The sequence below is a fragment of the Ranitomeya variabilis genome, chromosome 3, assembly GCF_051348905.1.
Source record: "Ranitomeya variabilis isolate aRanVar5 chromosome 3, aRanVar5.hap1, whole genome shotgun sequence".
Classification (NCBI taxonomy): Eukaryota; Metazoa; Chordata; class Amphibia; order Anura; family Dendrobatidae; genus Ranitomeya; species Ranitomeya variabilis.
The window spans coordinates 577,400,830-577,421,806 of record NC_135234.1 but is presented as its reverse complement, the minus strand read 5'-3'; the positions used below and the strand labels follow the sequence as shown (position 1 = coordinate 577,421,806).

The window sequence follows — 20,977 nt, the reverse complement described above, 5'->3', positions numbered from 1 at the left end:
TGAATAATACTCTGGAAAAAAATGTAGATCTTAGGAAAAAGTTAAATTTTCAGTTGTTTATGCCATGTGACCATAAGTTATATGAACATCGGTTATGTGTACACAGTTATTGCCATGTGATTTTTGTTGTTGTTTTGTTTTATACTGTTTCCATTTACATATGGTGCTCTCCCTAAATATATAGGAGTGGAACAGTGAAACATCAGTTGATGCATCAAGTAAAACCCTTCAACTTCCTGTAATAGGAAAATGAGAGGTAACATTGACAAACCTAATATGCATGATAGCTACTGAAAGAGATTAGTAATATTACCAAGTTAAGCTTTGGCCTGTCATATCCCATTACCCGACTTGCTAGGAATAAATTGTAATAGTTCTTAACATTTTATTCACTGTTTGACTTCTGTTCCTGAACGAGGGCAGTGGCTATTAATAAAGTGGTAGTTCATGTAACATGACTTCTGCTTGAAAAGAGGTTCATAAATAATTGTGTACTACAAACAGTAAAATGTAATAAGCATTGATCAGTCAATCCACCTGAGGCCTCCCATAGTATTGTTCACAATATCCTAAAGGGGGAAATGTATCTATTTAGTGCTAAATAAAACAGATATTGCTCTTTATTTTGATAGAAGTGTACTGTGGTGAGAGGGAGACTATCCTCATTTTTAATTACATTGAGCTTGAAATGTTATATCGTGGATAAAATGATAAATCACATCTGAAAGGAAAACTGCTGACATGTAGAAGATCATATAAATTACTCACAAACTCAAGCCAACAAAATGTTATATGTGTTTGTTGGTGAATCATCTGGCGCTTTCAAAATCAAGAGTTATATGTATAGAAAAAAGTCTAATAAATGAATCAGAATATTTCTATATGAAAGATGTGGTCAGTGACTTTTAACAATCCAGATTCAATTAAGTCATAATGGAGGTAGATCAAGGAAAGTAATTTCTATGGCTGGGTTCAGGCAAGGTTTTTTGGGGGCTTTTAAAATGTATGTAAAAAAACAGCTTCATTTTGAAGTTATGCTATTGTGTTTTACAAGCATTTTGGTATTTTTTTAATGTAATTTTTAGTACAGGACTTTCTGGGTGTTTTTCAACTGCACCAAAATCTTATGGTGAAAAAATACCTAAGAATCTCTATATCTTCATCATCCTTTCCTTTGTCCTCCTAAAACACCAATTAAAAGTCTCAACCAAAAATGCTGTGTATGTAGACATTATAATATTCTACTGTAGGTTTCAACTAACATATACAGTAGGTATGAGCGGATTAGACAAAATTCGAATTTGGACTGTTTATGTAGATTTTTCTTAAAATTAGATTTGAATAGAAGCTATTTGCTCCTTTATTATATAAACGTAAGATGTAAAAATATAAAAATAGTATAAAATAGTTATAGTCATATATACATATGGAAAAATGGCATCATAGTCTTATTTTTGAGGGTGTAATACTTCCAGAAAGCGACCAGCCAAAATTCTCCAAATATAGAAAAGAATAGAATGGAATAGAATAGTCGCACTTTATTAATGTAAATACATGCAGCATTTCAGCTTTTCATTTGAAGCCTTTTCCAGCACATATTTTTATTGCTCACATCTAGTGTTGAGCATTCCGATACCGCAAGTATCGGGTATCGGCCGATACTTGCGGTATCGGAATTCCGATACCGAGATCCGATACTTTTGTGGTATCGGGAATCGGAATCGGAGGTTCCCAGTGTATGGTTCCCAGGGTCTGAAGGAGAGGAAACTCTCCTTCAGGCCCTGGGATCCATATCCATGTAAAAAATAAAGAATTAAAATAAAAAATAGGGATATACTCACCCTCTGACGTGCCCTGGTAGTAACCGGCAGCCTGCTTTGCTTAAAATGAGCGCGTTCAGCACCTTCCATGACGTCACGGCTTCTGATTGGTCGCGTGCCGCTCATGTGACCGCCACGCGACCAATCACAAGCCGCGACGTCATCCCTCAGGTCCTAAATTCCCTTCTAGGAATTTAGGACCTGAGGGATGACGTCACGGCTTCTGATTGGTCGCGTGGCGGTCACATGAGCGGAACACGACCAATCAGAAGCCGTGACGTCATGGAAGGTACTGAACGTGCTCATTTTAAGCAAAGAAGGCTGCCGGTTCACAGCGGTAAGGTCCAGGCTGCGTCGGAGAGGTGAGTATATCAATATTTTTTATTTTAATTCTTTATTTTACACATTCATATGGATCCCAGGGCCTGAAGGAGAGTTTCCTCTCCTTCAGACCCTGGGAACCATCAGGATACCTTCCGATACTTGAGTCCCATTGTGTGTTCTTGGGGTTGTACAAAAACTTCTTCCACCAAATACGGCGAGTGGAGGAATTGATACCAAAAAAGTTCTATTTCGGTCTCATCTGACCACATAATTTTCTCATATGCCTCATCTGGATCATCCAGTTGGTCATTGGTGAACTTCAAACCGGCTTTGACATGTGCTGGCATGAGCAGGGGAACCTTGCATGCCCTGCAGGATTTTAATCCATGATGGCGTAGTGTGTTACTAATGGTAATGTTTGAGACTGCGGTCCCAGCTCTCTTCAGGTCATTGACCAGGTCCTCCCATGTAGTTCTGGGCTGATTCCTGCCCTTTCTCAGATTCATCCTTACCTAACAAGGTAAAATCTTGCATAAAGCCCCAGACCAAATAAGATTGACAGTCATCTTGTGCTTCTTCCATTTTCTAATAATTGTGCCAATAGTTGTTGCCTTCTCGCCAAGCTGCTTGCCTATTGTCCTATAGCCCAGCCTTGTTCAGATCTACAATTTTGTCACTGGTGTCCTTAGACAGCTCTTTGGTCTTTGCCATGGTGGAGAGGTTGGAGTGTCATTGTGTTGCCAGGTGTCTTTTATTCAGGTAACGAGTTCAAACAGGTAGAATTAATACAGGTAATAAGAACAGAGTAGGAAGGCTTATTAAAGAAAAACTATCAGTCTATGAAAGCCAGAATTCTTGCTGGTTGGTAGGTGATCAAATACTTATTTGATGCAATAAAATGTTATTTAAAAATTCAGACAATGTGATTTTCTGTTATTTATTTTTAGATTCTGTCTCTCACAGATGAAGTGTCAGGAATCAGCCTACGATAAAAATTACAGTCCTCTACATTCTTTGTGGGTGAGAAAACGTGCAAAATCACAGTGTATCGAATACACTTTCCCCACAGCATATACTGTATACTGTATATTACACACAATTTTATAACCCCTTGCATTTTTTATAATGTGAATGTGGACATGTCCCTTTAGTTCCAATGAAGAGCTAAGTAAAATATTGTTTGCAAGTATGTATTGCCCAACTTGTCCCAAACCATCTCCTATGACAAGTGAACCACCGTACTTACAGGATAATCTGTTTCAGTGTACACTTTCTATGAAAATCTTGGAAATGTAATATTTATAAAAATAAAGATTTTTATGAAGCTTGAAAGCACCAAATGGTACATAATTCACACAGATGTTAAAGCTGACATCACTAAGCAGGCAAAACCAAAGAAAAAACAATATGTGCATACACCCTAATGAAAATAAATAAGTAAAAAAGCAAGTGCATTAAATAATTAACATAGGGTACTTAGTAAACACTGTTTTTAATTAAAAAAAAACCCATAAAGCTGTCCCACCGTGGCAAGGTGTACCCAATTGGATCAGTAACAACATTCTCTAGTGTTAAAACCTACCTAGTGTGAAGAGTGGCAGTGAGTCTCTGGGTCCCAACTGGACACCCAGCTTTGGAGGGTTTTCTGTTTTTCATCACTAAGCAGGGACAAGAAGAACTATCAAATTGCAATGTATTTTTTTTATGGACCTTAAATTATTTCATGAAGAAAGGCACTGTCAAAATCAAATAAAGCTGTTACTGACTGTATCCAATTATCTTTAGGCAAAACCACAGAAAGTACAGTCGGGCTTATACAAGGCAGTGTTTACATACAAATCAAACAGGAAGTGCTTAATGTTAACATTAATTAAAAAATGTATTTACTAATCGCAAATTCCTAAGTAAGTCATCAAAAAAAATTATCTAGTGTTTACGCTTTTTTCTGCTTTAATTTTTAATGAAATGTAAATAGTACAGAAAGCTTTGGCTTTCATTGTGCCTCATGGTATAAATAGCAGGCAGATGTTTACATATGGATCATTTGTGCGCAGAGTGAGCTTCTAATTTTAGATGGTGTTATGTTCTAGTCAAAAAAGAAAAGAATGAAAAGTAAGACAAACGCTCTGGTCCCCAGGGGCCTCGGTGTAAGCAGTTATGTAGGTTCTCCTTTTGTTTTGGCTGCTTAGTCTATTGAACTTCACACTAATGTGGCCTTGATCGGTTCTGCCAACTGCACCAAGGAGGTGTTTACTAGAATAATATCACACAGCATTATTATTATAACACCAGAGATCAGGATTCACAGTTCACAGAAAATGTACAACCACAAAAAAACTACTATATATTACTCTTAGGGGTGCAACATTATTGTTTACCTCTACAAGACTGAAGTGTTTCAGAAACTTTGTGACCAGAACACAGTTTTTTCTTTTGAAATGCTGCACTCCGAAGATGAAAAGTTCATTTATTTCTTTGTCTGCCCGTATGTTTTTCATTGCTTTTTAAAGGACATATGGAACTCTAGTTTAGACCAAAATTGAATCAATGTCTTCTCATTTTAGAAGTCTAAGGGTACCGTCACACAGTACCATTTTGATCGCTACGACGGTACGATTCGTGACGCTCTAGCAATATCGTTACGATATCGCTGTGTCTGACACGCAGCAGCGATCAGGGATCCTGCTGAGAATCGTACGTCGTAGCAGATCGTATGGAACTTTCTTTCGTCGCTTGATCACCCGCTGACATCGCTGGATCGTTGTGTGTGACAGCGATCCAGCGATGTGTTCGCTTGTAACCAGGGTAAACATCGGGTAACTAAGCGCAGGGCCGCGCTTAGTAACCCGATGTTTACCGTGGTTACCAGCGTAAACGTAAAAAAAACAAACAGTACATACTCACATTCCGGTGTCTGTCCTCCGGCGTCTCAGCTTCTCTGCAGTGTGAGCGCCGGCCAGCCAGAAAGCGAGCACAGCGGTGACGTCTGACGTCACCGCTGTGCTTTCCGGCTATGGCGCTTACACAGTGGAGAGAAGCAGAACGCCGGGGACAGACACCGGAATGTAAGTATGTACTGTTTGGTTTTTTTACGTTTACGCTGGTAACCACGGTAAACATCGGGTTACTAAGCGCGGCCCTGCGCTTAGTTACCCGATGTTTACCCTGGTTACCGGGGACTTCGGCATCGCTCCAGCGCCGTGATTGCAACGTGTGACCGCAGTCTACGACGCTGGAGCGATAATCATACGATCGCTGCGACGTCACGGATCGTGCCGTCGTAGCGATTAAAATGGTACTGTGCGACAGTACCCTTATCTACGTCTTTTGTTTTCCTTTGTACTTTAATGGACCCGTTAAGACAATGCTGCTTTCCTGGAATTCTCCTATGCTCAGCCATAACAATATGTGTTATCCAACATTTATGTACTAACAAGGAAGTTGCCCATTTTACCTTTATATATGTATATATAACCATTCATCTGCAACAGAAATAACGTCTTATTCTACATTATTTAGGCTGGGCTGACAAAAACTAATTTTTCATGTACCGTATTTACTTTGCTAAAAGCTATTACAATTTTTAAGTTAATCTTTTAATAGATCACTATTATTACTATTAGTATTAGTAATGGTAAAACAGTACAGGTAGGTAATCTAAAGGTAACTAAACACTGTGTCACCATTACAATTGATCCATACTTAAGGGGAACCTCTGAAGCCGGGAAGTTAATACTCGGCTTCAGAGGTGCAATGACATGCCCGACTTGTTACAGTTTGTTTTTTTGCCCCCAATTAGCCCAATACAATAATATTGTATAGAGCAAATGGCAAACATCTTGTAGTAATGCCTCCCATCCTGGTCCCTATCTTGTAGTTATGTCCCTATTATTCAATAATGTCCCCATCCTGGTCCCCATGTTGCAGTAATGTCCCCATCCTGGTCCCCTTATAGTAACCATGTCCCCCATCCTAGTAGCCATGTAAAAGGCATGTTCCCCAGCCTGTTTCCCATATAGCAGCCATGTCCCCCAGCCTGATCCCCATGTAGCAGCCATGTCCCCCAGCCTGATCCCCATGTAGCAGCCATGTCCCCTAGCCTGATCCCCATGTAACAGCCATGTCCCCCAGCCTGTTCCCAATATACCAGCCATGTCCCCATCCTGGTCCCTATAGAGAAGACATGTCCCCAGCCTGTTCCCATATAGCAGTAATGTCCCCTAGTCTGTTCCCCATATAGCAGCCATGCCCCCAAGCATGTTCTCCATATAGCAGCCATGTCCCATATCCTGGTACTCATATAGCAGCAATGTCCCCTAGTCTGTAACCCATAGAGCAGCTATGTTTCCCAGCCTGTTCCCCATATAGCAGCCATGTCCCCCAGCCTGGTCCCCATATAGCAACCATGATCCCCTTTGTGCCGCTCTTCACATTACAAAATAAAAAAAAAATATTTTCACCTGTCCTCCGCTCCCTCAGCGAACAGTGTCTTCTTCCACTGCTGGGACAATGCATGGTAGTGATAAATTAATCTTAAGAGTAGAGCTGGCTGCGGTGGCCGACTGAACCAGGCCGCATCATTATGGGAGCTCACGTGCCTGTGGGCTGCATGAAACAGCTTGAGGGACCGTGTGTTTGAGACCCCGGGCATACACAGTGATGTCATCTTCAGAAACACTAATAGCATTTACACCATGCCAGGCTGACTTACTGGACTAACCGTGCCGACAGCAAGTACAAGGATTACGATGTGATTCTCGCACGAGAAATATGGCAGTCTGTCTCTGCCCTTACAAGGAGAAAATAAAGTTAGTTTCCTAGTAGTCAATTGCTTCCATTCATTGGCGCAGTAAGGTCACTGATCACTAAACATAAACAGTGATCACACTGTAATCGCTCTCTAGCACATCGAGTGATTGCCTGCTTTGCATATATATCGTGCACAGACTGGAGAGCAGGCTGTCAATCAATGTGTCGGGAAGTGACTACAGTGTCATCACTGTTTACACCAGCACTCACGTATATTTATCCATCAACCCTAAGACATAAAGCGAGCAGCTGCAAGGAAAATAAAGTTTAATTTTTGCCTGTAGGGTTTGCTCTAGTAAGACAGATACTGTATAAACACTTTTTACCTGTAGATTACCCTTATATATGCATATAAATAACATTTCTGGAGGTGACAGCTCGCCTAAAAGCACTGACAGTGCTTTCTCCACCTGATCCAACAAACATGTGATTGCTAAATACTGGGATACAGCAGGAGCTGATCCTCACAAACCCAGATCAGCTGTGGTATGTAGCAATGAGGCTGGATGTTCCCTATAACTGGGGTTAAATTACCAGCCCCAGTTACAGGGGAAATCACTATTCATACAAATATATTTAAAGGTTGCTATGCCCCCAAAAGATCTTTTAAAACCTTATGGGGGCACGATGTATGAAATAAATAAAAAATAAACACATAAAAAAGTATAAAACAAATCAAATAAAACTAATCATTTTTTCTTGCTCTACTTCCACAAACAAGAAAATGTATACAATATATCAAATTAATTGTTATGGAAAGGTGAACACAACCTAAAATGTATTTTAGTGTTCCTTGGTGGTCATAAAAAAAGCTGGGATCAGAAGGTATGTACGAGTTATACATACACCCGGCTAGAGCCTGACTAGTGGGTGCGGCTATCCAGTGGGTAAGGCCAACTAGAGGCATGACATTGCTCCATACAAGTGTATGGAACAAGACCGAGCCCACTAGATGGGCTCTGGCTGGGAGTATGTATAATGCAGTTTCAGCTCAGAAACCGGCGAATTGTTGCAGCGCGCAGTGTGTGCACTGGGTTGAATCATAAGTCTTCAGTTACACAGAATGACTGCAGACTTATCGATTTGGACCGGGCAACCCCTTTAAAAAGTAGTATTAGTTTCAGGTCACATTGATGTTCGCGATCAGAACTGATGAAAGTTATGACAGTTTTTCATCTATTTTGCAATATCCTGTAACCTTATGGATCCTCATAGATCGTACTGACTTATAATAGGTCAGTTTTTCCTCTCTTCATTGAGAGGAAATGCAATAGATGTTACCAGGGCCGCCATCAGGGAATTACTGCCCTGACTGGCGTATGGGGCCCGGTGGGCAGTGGGGGCCCGCATCGGCAAGCTGCAATGTGCTTCTCCGGCAGGATGGAGACACGTGGACAATGTGTCTCCATCCTGTCCAGCGCAGAATGGAGACAAGGGGCTGGATTGAGACATGGGGGCAGAATAGAGACATGGAGGCAGAATGGAGACACAGGGGCAGGATGGAGACACGGGAGCAGAATGGAGACACAGGGAATGGAGACATGGGTGCAGAATGGAGATAAAGGGGGCAGGATGGAGACACAGGGGAATGGAGACATGGGTGCAGAATGGAGAAAAAGGGGCAGGATGGAGACAAAGGAGCAGAATGGAGACACGGGGCAGAATGGATACACTGGGACAGAATGGAGACAAGGGGCAGAATGGATACAAGGGGGCAGGATGAGAGACACGCAGCAGAATGGAGACACGGGGCAGGATGGAGACACAGGGGAAGGATGGGAGACAAGGGGCAGAATGGAGACACGGGGTAGGATGGGAGACACGGGGCAGGATGGGAGACATGGGGCAGGATGGGAGAGACGGGGACAGGATGAGAGACATGGGGGCAGGATTGGAGACACAGGAGGTGGGATGGGAGACACGGGGGCAGAATGGAGACACAGGGGCAGAATGGAGACACAGGTGGCAGGATGGAGACACAGGGTAGAATGGAGACAAAGGGGCAGGATAGAGACAAAGGGGAAGGATGGAGACATGGGGGCAGAATGGAGACACAGGGGCAGAATGGAGACACGGGGCAGAATGGAGACAAGGGGCAGAATGGAGACAAGGGGGCAGGATGTGAAACACGGGGCAGAATGGAGACAAGGGGCAGAATGGAGACAAGGGGGCAGGATGTGAGACACGGGGCAGGATGGAGACACAGGGGCAGAATGGAGACAAAGGGAGCAGGATGGAGACACAGGGCAGAATGGAGACGGAGGGGCAGGATAGAGACAAAGGGGCAGGATGGAGACATGGGGCAATATGGAGACACAGGGGCAGAATGGAGACACGGGGCAGAATGGAGACAAGGGGCAGAATAGAGACAAGGGGCAGCATGTGAGACACAGGGAAGAATGGAGACATGGGGGCAGGATGGAGACACGGGGCAGTATGGGAGACAGGCGGCAGAATGGAGACAAGGGGCAGAATGGAGACAGGGGCAGGATGGGAGACACGGGGGCAGGATGGGAGACACGGGGACAGGATGGGAGACATGGGGGCAGGATGGGAGACACGGGGACAGGATGGGGGACATGGGGGTAGGATAGATACAAAGGGGCAGGATGGAGACATGGGGCAGAATGCAGACACGGGGGCAGAATGCAGACACGGGGGCAGAATGGAGATAAGGAGCAAAATGGAGACAAGGGGGCAGGATGTGAGACATGGGGCAGAAAGGAGACATGGGGGCAGGATGGAGACACGAGGCAGGATTGGAGAGAAGGGGCAGAATGGAGACAAGGGGCAGAATGGAGACACGGGGCAGGATAGGAGAAACAGGCAGGATGGGAGACACGGGGACAGGATGGGAGACATGGTGGCAGGATGGGAGACACAGAGACAGGATGGGAGACATGGGGGCAGGATTGGAGACACAGGGGGCAGGATGGGAGAATCAGGGGGCAGGATGGAGACACAGGGGGCATGGAGACAGATGGGACAGGATCGAGACAGATGGGGCAGGATCATGGTGCAGGATGTAGACAGATGGGGCAGGATCATGAGGCAGGAAGGATACAATGGAGACAGATGGGGCAGAATCATGGAGCAGGATGGATATCATAGAGACAGATGGGGCAGGATCATGGGACAGATGGGGCAGGATCATGGGAAAGATGGGGCAGGATGGGATATCACATGGGGGCAGAATGGATACTTATGAGGGCAAGATGGAAGAACATATGGCCGGAGCTAGGAATGAGACACAAGGGGGCCATGATGGGGATATTATTACCACAGGGGCTAATTAAGGGATATTATTATTGCAGTGGCGTATTTATTTTATTTTTTGAGGATACTGTTTTAAATGGGGGAGGCGGTCCTGTTACTGTGCAGAGCGACACTGTCACCTTTTTTTCTTCATCTGATGTAGTTTAGAATTTGGGAGAAAAATAAGTAACGGGCAGCACACGGTGGCGCAGTGGTTAGCACTGCAGCCTTGCAGTGCTGGAGTCCTGGGTTCAAACCCCACCAAGGGCAACATCTGCAAACATCTGTATGTTCTCTCCGTGTTTGTGTGGGTTTTCTCCGGTTTCCTCCCACATTCCAAAGACATACTGATAGGGAATTTAGATTGTGAGCCCCATCAGGGACAGTGATGATAATGTGTGCAAACTGTAAAGCGCTGCGGAATATGTTAGCGCTATATAAAAAGAAATAAAGAAGAAGTAATGTGTTCTGCAAGCAGAGATCTAGATAACTCTTATTTCCTGCAGTGACTAGCCCTGGCTGGAAGAAGGGATGGCGGTTTGTGCTGGATGAAGATGAAAAGCAAAGATGAAGGACTTCACCTGGAGATGTCACTAGTGAGTCAATGTGTTACCTGTACACTGACACTGTATACTATATACAGCCGTCCTGTGTACAATGTCACCAGTGATCACTGTATTACCTTTTCACTGACACTATATACAGAGCTCCTGTATAATGTAATTGATCACTGTATAACCTGTACAATATATACAGTTCTCATGTGTGTATAATGTCACTGGTGATCACTGTATTACCTGTACACTGACACTATATACAAAGCTCCTGTGTATAATATCATCGGTAATCACTGTACTATCTGAACACAGACACTGCATACCAAGTACAGATCTCGTGTATAATAGCACTTATAGTGATATTAGTATTGTGGGTTTTTTTAATGATCAGTATTGTAGCATTCAGTCACTATGTGGTGGTATTATGTTGTCCGGCCATGGTGTGGTGCTATTTGTCCCTTGTATGTGCTATTATTTGGTCACTATGTGGTGGTAATATGTGGTCTGGTCATGGTGTGGTGGTATTTGTTCCTTGTATGTGGTATTATTGGTCACGATGCGGTGGTAATATGTGGTCTGGACATGGTGCAGTGGTATTTGTTCCTTGTATGTAGCATTATTTGGGCACTGTTTTAGTAATATGTTGTTTGGTCATGGTGTGGTGGTATTTGTCACTTGTATGTGGTATTATTCGGTCACTGCGGTGGTAACATGTGGTCTGGACATGATGTGGCGATGTTTGTTCCTTGTATGTGGTATTATAAGTCTCCATGCGGTGGTAATATGGTGTCTGGTCATGGTGCGGTTGTATCTGTTCCTTGTATATGATATTATTGGTCATTTTAAAAATTGAAAAATAAATAAAAATGTACCTAAATTGTATTGGATATTTTAACAAATGTTTAATAGGTTAGAGTAGAGTAGGGCTTGGCCAAAAGAGTCTGCCTTGTCGTTTTGGAGGCTTAAAAATATTTTGGCCAAAACAAAAGCTGCTGGCTATATGTGTGATCTGGTGATGGGAACTGTTAATGTGTGATTGGTGAAAACTGGAGTTTTTTCAAGAGAGACCAGTGGGACTGTGGACAGTTTGAGGGGCGGAGGCGGGGTGGGGGTGGAGCCTGGGCGGAGTCTCAAGGGGGCCCCAAAAATTTTGCAAGTATGGGGCCCTGAAATTCCTAGTGGCATCCCTGGATGTTACTATGCCCAAAAAAGAAACTGAAAGACGATATCAACTGTAAAAATGGATTTTAATCCTGCCTTAATCAGAATTTCAATAATAAGCATTTATGGGATATTCCCAGAATATTCCATAAGTGTCTCATAATGAGGGCTGTAATTCTGTGATCCTTATCTATCAGGTGATCATTGTCTAGTAAAGCCTTATTTGTCAATTCCTGTCTCATTCTCCATAACCAATGAAGTTTCCCTTGGCACTCTTCACTGGAGAGTATGGGAGTTAAAAAAAAAAGTGAAGAACTGCAAAAACTAGATGTAGAAGTGCAGCTACTCGGCATTGGCAAACATGGGGAGACTACATCCCTGAGAGATGAAGCCATAAAATGCTTCAGACACCCATTAGGTGACATGCATGGTTCTTTCGCACATCTTAGATTCTGTTTTTTTATATTATAGTTGTGTTTACTAACAGAGGATATATTAGCATCTGCTTAGCTATTTATACTTATGTATAAAATTATACATCTAAAATCTGAGCATTACAAATCCAACCCCTGACAGCACTAAAACTACATTCTGCATAATGACGGTTCCCCCTCAATGCTACTTTCTAATAACTCATAGGCCATGGAAATGTGACACAATGATGAATACCACAACAGACAGCTCCAATATGGTACCATTTTACTAGATCAATATCTGACTGCAATATAGGGAGAAAAGAACTGATACTCGTCTACACAGTGTATTACAGATGAGGTACATTTTTCCTTACCTCACCCATGCTCAACCAAAGTAATAAGTCATAGTATCTTAACATTCACAGGCAGTCACTCTGCACATCCGTACATTGCTGTATTACAAATATCTAATTATAAGTGCACGAGAACGCAGCCTCATTTATGGCATATAGAAGAAATAGGAGCTTAGAAGGAGATGAGGAAACTGACTGTTGTATAGATAAGTTTCTCTTTAACTTATTAAAGTGGCAAATGTAAGAGTTTAAATCACTGAGATAGCAACTAAATGATATGGAGGCCAGGCTGTCAATTAGACGCTGATGTTCATTGAGAATGGTCTTGTTCACTTGAATACATTTCTAGAAAATGTTTCAGTCCCATCAATCAGTACTAATGGACCTACAACCTAAATTTGGCCTAGTGCACTTTTTCTAATGGCTTTGCAATAACCCAATAACGACACTGAAGAAGAATACTGGAATCCTTCCATCTATATAAGTCTATTAGGAAATTGCTCAACCTCAACGTTCTATTAAATATTATTAATAAAAATATTAGTCTATAGTGACTGTAAGAAATATGTGACATCCATCTATAATTAATCTAATGTCCAGGTGTAGATATGTATTTTATGTGTTTATAAATAAATCTATTATCTATTTATCTGCCAGTTTTCACACTCCACAGTAAGTTCTTACGCTGTGAGTGGTGACGTAAATAAGGTTACCGCAGTTCAGCAACTGTGAACTGTGATAACTTTACTGACATCACAGCAGCCGGCTTCTTGCACTGTTAACAGTGTGAGGACCCGCAGTGGCTGCAGCTCCAGTCTATGAAGATACAATCTCTGAACGGGGCTCCATAGACTGGATGATGAAAATGGGTGATTGTCATGGGACCTCAATATGGACTTAGGCAGACCCTGTGAATTATTTTATATGGTAATAATGGGTAAATGGGGGAATTGGTTGTGCAGTGGCTTTTACAAATAAAGGACTTTTGTGTGTCTGTGTTTCTTTTGAAAATGGGGTTAGTAATGGGGGTGCCTGATAGACACCTCTCCATTACTAACCCTTGATGTCAGCGGACATTACACAGCTGACATCAACCACAAAACCAATACTGTAATGCGAGGGAAATCTGAAAGAGCTAAGGCTAATCCCCTGAATCAGTGCATCTAATGGATATGCCATTTCTGGGGCAGCTGTGGGATGGACTTATTAGGCTGGGAAGGGGGCCAACATCCATGGACCTTCCGAGCCTATTAATATCAGCTCACAGCTGTCTGCTTAGCCTTTGTGGGTTTCTAAAAATAGGGGGGGACCTCACATTATTTTTTATAAAATTCCCCCTTTATAAGAATCAGTAAAGACTAAACAGACAGCTGTGAGCTGATATTAAGAGGCTGGAAACAGACTCTGGAGGTGTTGCACATTGTTATATTATACAGAGACATCTGCACAAATATGGCTTTCATGTTAAAGTCATCAGAAGAAAACCTCTCTTGTGTCCTCATAATAAAATTCAGCATCAGAAGTATGCAAAAGAACATCTAAACAAGCCTGATCCATTTTGGAAACAAGTCCTGTGGACCGATGAGGTTAAAAAAGAACTCTTTGGCCCCAATGATCAAAGGTATATGTGAAGAAAAAATGGCAGAGAATTTCAAGAAAAGAACATTTCAACAACCATTAAGCATCGGGGTGGATCAACCATTTCAACATTTCACGGGTAGAGGGAAGAATGAATTCAATTAAATTTCAACAAATTCTTGATGCAAACATACCACCATCTGTAAAAAAGCTGAAGTTGAAAAGAGGATTGCTTCTACAAATGGATAATGATCCTAAACACATGTGAAAGTCCACAATAGACTACCTCAAAAGGCAAAAGCTTAAGGTTTTACAATGGCCCTCACAATACACTGTTCCATCCTTTAAGCAATTCTGGACTGACCATATGATGATGTCATGTGTTTGGAAGCTTCTCATAGGTTTTTTGACAACATCTGAGTTAATTAGAGACACACCTGTGGATGTATTTTAATGCACTCATCTTTGTGTAGCATCATGGGAAATTTTAAAGAGATGAGCCAAGATATAATGAAGTGAATTGTGTTGTGGACTTGCACAAGTCTGGATCATCCTTGGGTACAATTTCAAGATACCTCAAGATGCCTTGCTCATCTGTACAAACAATTATACGCAAGTACAAACAAGATGGGAATGTCCAGCCATCGTACCGCTCCAGAAGGAGACAGGATCTGTGTCCCAGAGATGAACGGGTTTTCTTCTGACATATGCATATCAACCCAAGGACAAAAAGCAAAATACCTTGTGAAGATGATGGTGGAAGCTGGTAAGATTGTGTCAATATCCACAGTGAAACGAGTACTATATCAACGTGGGCTGAATGGCCACTCTGCCAGTAAGAAGCTATTACTTTAAAAGAAACATAAAAAAGCCAGATTAATGTTTGCAAATGCACACAGGAACAAATACCTTAACTTTTGGAGTCATGTCACGTGGTCTGGTGAAACTAAAATTTAACTTTTTGGGCATAATGACCATCGTTATGTTTGGAGGAAAAAGGGAGAAGCTTGGAAGTGTAAGAACTTCATCCCAACTGTGAAACACGGAGGGTGGTAGCATCATGTTGTGAGCTTGCTTTGCTGCAGTTGGGACTGGTGCACTTCACAAAATAGATGGCATCATGAGAAAAAAAGATAATATGGCAATACTGAAGCAACATCTCAAGACATCAGCCAGGAAGTTAAAGCTTGGGTGAAAATGAGTCTTCCAAATGAACAATGACCCGAAGCATACTGCAAAAATGGTAACAAATTGGCTTGAGGATAACAATTTCAATGTTTTGGAGTGGCCATCACAAAGCCCTGAACTCAATCCTACTGAACATTTATGGGCAAATCTGAAAAAGGCAGGTGCGAGCAAGGCGACCTACAAACCTGGATCAGTTACATCAGTTTTGTCAGGAGGCATGGGCCCATATTCCGACCAACTATTGTGAGAAGCTTGTGGAAGGATATCCTAAACGTCTGACCCAAGGCATTCAGATTAAAGGCAATGGTACCAAATACTAATAAAATGTATGTAAACTTTTGATTGCAGTAATAAAAATGCCTTAAATCATTCTCTCTCTCATTATTCTGACATTTGGCCAACATTAATAATTATGCTAATCCTAACTGACCTAAAACGGGAATTGTTTATACTCATTTCAAGTCAGATATTGAGAAAAACATGCACACGTGTCTCTTTTTATATAGTGTATTTAAATTTCTGGTTTCAACTGCATGTATATATACGTATATATATATATATATATATATATATATATATATATATATATATATATATATATTAAACAAAAAAAAAAAATATATATATATATATATATATATAAATATACACAGTATATCCATACATAGATACATCTATTGAAAATAATACTATACTATATTAATAAATACATTTTATAAAAATGAAAAGAAAGTGCACCAGTGACAATAATATAATTTCTCTATGGTGGCTCTGATTGATTCATGTCAATGAGATTATAAATGCAGATCACTCAGGATCCTTTAAGTAGACGAACATGTTTTCAGCTTCATACACATAAAGCATTTTTAATCTATGTCCATTGCCTAGAAATAATAGCTGTCAATCACACAGCCTTACAGGATCATCAGGTCGTACAATATGATTGATGTATTGTCTATGACACAATGTGCACATAACAGATACAGAATATGATCACATAATAGACATACTGAATTGAAGATGGGTACAATACTACCTAGGGACGACTCATAAAAGTATTAGATATATATTTATCTAATTATATACAGTGGGGCAAAAAAGTATTTAGTCAGTCAGCAATAGTGCAAGTTCCACCACTTAAAAAGATGAGAGGCATCTGTAATTTACATCATAGGTAGACCTCAACTATGGGAGACAAACTGCGAAAAAAAAATCCAGAAAATTACATTGTCTGTTTTTTTTAACATTTTATTTGCATGTTATGGTGGGAAATAAGTATTTGGTCAGAAACAAACAATCAAGATTTCTGGCTCTCACAGACCTGTAACTTCCTCTTTAAGAGTCTCCTCTTTCCTCCACTCATTACCTGTAGTAATGGCACCTGTTTAAACTTGTTATCAGTATAAAAAGACACCTGTGCACACCCTCAAACAGTCTGACTCCAAACTCCACTATGGTGAAGACCAAAGAGCTGTCAAAGGACACCAGAAATAAAATTGTAGCCCTGCACCAGGCTGGGAAGACTGAATCTGCAATAGCCAACCAGCTTGGAGTGAAGAAATCAACAGTGGGAGCAACAATTAGAAAATGGAAGACATACAAGACCACTGATAATCTCCCTCGATCTGGGGCTCCACGCAAAATCCCACCCCATGGGGTCAGAATGATCACAAGAACGGTGAGCAAAAATCCCAGAACCACGCGGGGGGACCTAGTGAATGAACTGCAGAGAGCTGGGACCAATGTAACAAGGCCTACCATAAGTAACACACTACGCCACCATGGACTCAGATCCTGCAGTGCCAGACGTGTCCCACTGCTTAAGCCAGTACATGTCCGGGCCCATCTGAAGTTTGCTAGAGAGCATTTGGATGATCCAGAGGAGTTTTGGGAGAATGTCCTATGGTCTGATGAAACCAAACTGGAACTGTTTGGTAGAAACACAACTTGTCGTGTTTGGAGGAAAAAGAATACTGAGTTGCATCCATCAAACACCATACCTACTGTAAAGCATGGTGGTGGAAACATCATGCTTTGGGGCTGTTTCTCTGCAAAGGGGCCAGGACGACTGATCCGGGTACATGACAGAATGTATGGGGCCATGTATTGTGAGATTTTGAGTGCAAACCTCCTTCCATCAGCAAGGGCATTGAAGATGAAACGTGGCTGGGTCTTTCAACATGACAATGATCCAAAGCACACCGCCAGGGCAACGAAGGAGTGGCTTCGTAAGAAGCATTTCAAGGTCCTGGAGTGGCCTAGCCAGTCTCCAGATCTCAACCCTATAGAAAACGTTTGGAGGGAGTTGAAAGTCCGTGTTGCCAAGCGAAAAGCCAAAAACATCACTGCTCTAGAGAAGATCTGCATGGAGGAATGGGCCAACATACCAACAACAGTGTGTGGCAACCTTGTGAAGACTTACAGAAAACGTTTGACCTCTGTCATTGCCAACAAAGGATATATTACAAAGTATTGAGATGAAATTTTGATTCTGACCAAATACTTATTTCCCACCATAATATGCAAATAAAATGTTAAAAAAACAGACAATGTGATTTTCTGGATTTTTTTTTCGCAGTTTGTCTCCAATAGTTGAGGTCTACCTATGATGTAAATTACAGACGCCTCTCATCTTTTTAAGTGGTGGAACTTGCACTATTGCTGACTGACTAAATACTTTTTTGCCCCACTGTATATATGTATATATATATATATATATATATATATATATATATATATATATATATATATATACACACATATATATATATATATATATATATATATATATATATATATATATATATATATATATATATATATATATATACTGTATAAGGTGTCGACTTCCAGGCATAGGAAACAAGAACAGGAATGCTGTTCACATAAAAAAAATCACTGATGTGCATACACATGAGAGGTTCTGCCCTTAGTAGAAGGATAAATCCTTAGTTATACTTTAAAAGGCACATTTATTGAAAGAAATATCAGACATAAGCAATTCAATTCCTGTTCTTCTATGGCAGCCACTCTTCACTTTTGCTCCTCTGTCCACCAATTATTGTGGGCGTCTCTGGTGCTTACTAGGCTCTGCTCACACTTCCTAGGCCCAACAACCTCTTTACCTTATGACGCAAAACATGTCTTGAGTTGCAGGAGGCTCAGTAAGGTCAAGAGGCTTCGAAGATGCTGGTCCGAGGATGCCAGACGAAGAAAGAGAAGAACAGCTGTGGTAAATTATGAATGCAAACTGTCCAATGGAAATGTGAATCAAAATGTTCACCTTTAACCCCTTCACTCCCAAGGGTGGTTTGCACGTTAATGACCAGGCCAATTTTTACAATTCTGACCACTGTCCCTTTATGAGGTTATAACTCTGAAATGCTTCAACGGATCCTGGTGATTCTGACAATGTTTTCTCGTGACATATTGTGCATCATGATAGTGGTAAAATTTTCCAACTTTGAATTTTTATGCCCTTAAATCACAGAGATATGTCACATAAAATACTTAATAAATAACATTTCCCACATGTCTACTTTACATCAGCACAATTTTGAAACCAAAATTGTTTTTTGTTAGGGAGTTATAAGGGTTAAAAATTGACCAGCAATTTCTCATTTTTACAACACCATTTTTTTTAGGGACCACATCTCATTTGAAGTCATTTTGAGGGGTCTATATGATAGAAAATACCCAAGTTTGACACCATTCTAAAAACTGCACCCCTCAAGGTGCTCAAAACCACATTCAAAAAGTTTATTAACCCTTCAGTAGTTTCACAGGAATTTTTGGAATGTTTAAATAAAAATGAACATTTAACTTTTTTTCACAAAGAAATTACTTCAGCTCCAATTTGTTTTATTTTACCAAGGGTAACAGGAGAAAATGGACCCCAAACGATGTTGTACAATTTGTCCTGAGTACGCCGATACCCCATATGTGGGGGTAAACCACTGTTTGGGCACATGACAGAGCTCGGAAGCGAAGGAGCGCTGTTTGACTTTTCAATGCAAAATTGAATGGAATTGAGATGGCACGCGTTTGGAGAGCCCCTGATGTGCCTAAACATTGAAACCCCCCACAAGTGACACCATTTTGGAAGTAGACCCCCTAAGGAACTTATTTAGACACGTGGTGAGCACTTTGACCCACCAAGTGCTTCACAGAAGTTTATAATGCAGAACCGTAAAAATAAAAAATCATATTTTTTCACAAAAATGATCTTTTCGCCCCCAATTTTTTATTTTCCCAAGGGTAAGAGAAGAAATTGGACACCAAAAGTTGTTGTCCAATTTGTCCTGAGTATGCTGATACCCAATATGTGGGGGGAACCACCGTTTGGGCGCATGGCAGAGCTCGGAAGGGATGGAGCGCCATTTGGAATGCAGACTTAGATGGAATGGTCTGCAGGCATCACATTGCGTTTGCAGAGCCCCTAATGTACATAAACAGTAGAAAACCCCCACAAGTGACACCATTTTGGAAAGTAGACCCCCTAAGGAACTCATCTAGATGTGTTGTGAGAGCTTTGATCCCCAAAGTGTTTCACTACAGTTTATAACGCAGAGCCGTGAAAATAAAAAATATTTTTTTTCCACAAAAATTATTTTTTAGCCCCCAGTTTTGTATTTTTCCAAGGGTAACAGGAGAAATTGGAAACTAAATATTGTTGTCCAATTTGTCCTGAGTACGCTGATACCCGATATGTGGGAGGGAACAACCGTTTGAGCGCATGGCGGAGCTCGGAAGGGAAGGAGCATCATTTGGAATGCAGACTTAGATGGATTGGTCTGCAGGCGTCACATTGCGTTTGCAGAGCCCCTAATGTACCTAAACAGTAGAAACCCCCCACAAGTGACCCAATATTGGAAACTAGACCCCCCAAGGAACTTATCTAGTTGTGTTGTGAGAACTTTGATCCCCTAAGTGTTTCACTACAGTTTATAACGCAGAGCCGTGAAAATGTTAAAAAAATTCCCCCAAAAATTATTTTTTAGCCCGCGGTTTTGTATTTTCCCAAGGGTAACAGGAGAAATTGGACCCCAAAAGTTGTTGTCCAATTTGACTTGAGTACGCTGATACCCCATATGTGGGGGGGAACCACCGTTTGGGCGCATGGGAGGGCTCGGAAGGGAAGGAGCGCCATTTGGAATGCAGACTTAGATGGAATGGTCTGCAAGCGTTAAATTGCATTTGCAGAGCCCCTAATGTACCTAAACAGTAGAAACCCCCCACAAGTGACACCATTTTGGAAAGTAGACCCCCAAAGGAACTTATCTAGTTGTGTTGTGAGAACTTTGAACCCCCAAGTGTTTCACTACAGTTTATAACGCAGAGCCGTGCAAATAAAAAATATTTTTTTCCACAAAAATTATTTTTTAGCCCCCAGTTTTGTATTTTCCCAAGGGTAAAAGGAGAAATTGGACTACAAAAGTTGTTTTGCAATGTGTCCTGAGTACGCTGATACCCCATATGTTGTGGTAAACCCCTGTTTGGGCACACGGGAGAGCTCG

The 20,977-nt window shown here is 41.4% G+C and overlaps 1 protein-coding gene across 11 annotated transcripts in view; it reads right to left on the bottom strand.

Annotated features, from left to right (window-relative positions):
- Positions 1-20,977, bottom strand: part of DACH1 (dachshund family transcription factor 1) — a 561,137-nt gene that overhangs the window by 375,561 nt on the left and 164,599 nt on the right. The window lies entirely within an intron of this gene.